This window comes from Etheostoma spectabile, chromosome 23 (genome assembly GCF_008692095.1).
Source record: "Etheostoma spectabile isolate EspeVRDwgs_2016 chromosome 23, UIUC_Espe_1.0, whole genome shotgun sequence".
Classification (NCBI taxonomy): Eukaryota; Metazoa; Chordata; class Actinopteri; order Perciformes; family Percidae; genus Etheostoma; species Etheostoma spectabile.
In genome coordinates, this window is record NC_045755.1 from 19,165,135 (window position 1) to 19,165,976 (window position 842).

General features: G+C 39.4%; 1 protein-coding gene across 1 annotated transcript in view; it reads left to right on the plus strand.

Annotated features, from left to right (window-relative positions):
• Positions 1-842, plus strand: part of usp6nl (USP6 N-terminal like) — a 107,803-nt gene that overhangs the window by 44,823 nt on the left and 62,138 nt on the right. The window lies entirely within an intron of this gene.

Genomic DNA, 842 nt, shown 5'->3' on the forward strand with positions numbered 1-842 from the left:
TAGACGGTACCGTAGGGAGGTTACCTGAAACCAGTGATTTAACGTCACAGCTCATTTTACATACAGTTTAACAACAAAAGGCTGAGTGAAAATTACTAGCAATGTTTTTAATGTTGGTTTGATGTTTTTAATGAAGCTTTTAAAACAGCTAGCTAACGTTAATACAGTGTGTCGGAGAAATACAGCGTTTCCTGCAGCGGGAAGGCAGAGGGACCGCTGCGTTTGGTAACATTAGCTAACGTTAATTTTTATTTGTATAAAGAGCCATAAATGTATGTATGCCAACTTCAACTGATGACTTTTGTTGCTGCCGGTGACCAATTTAAGATGTTGACTTGTGTTGGACCAGTGTTAGGGAAAAGCTAGCAGGGCCTGGGATAGATCCCTGAGGTACCCCACAGGAGATACCAGCTTTAGAGGATGAGAAATTACCCAAGTTGACTGAAAAAGACCCGTAAAAGTTAAACCAGTGTAAATCTGTACCATTAATGCAAGCCACGTTGTGAAGGTAATTCATTCAGACAGTGTGATTTACAGGATCAAAAGTTCAAAAGAATTAAGATAGTGCCTGCCTCAAATGTCACGAGTAAATCATTTAAGACTCTTGACAGAACTAAATCGTCTTTTTTGTGTGTTACAACCTGAATTTTTACTTGTAATTGTTAATTATTTTTATCTTCATCATGATAACAAACCCGCTGAGGGAGTAAAGGTTGTGGCAAAGAGAAAATGTGAGAGTGTGCAACCTGGTGATGAAAGTGTTACTGATGCTGCTGGTTACAAATCATCACTAGGACACACACACACACACACACACACACACACACACACACACACACACA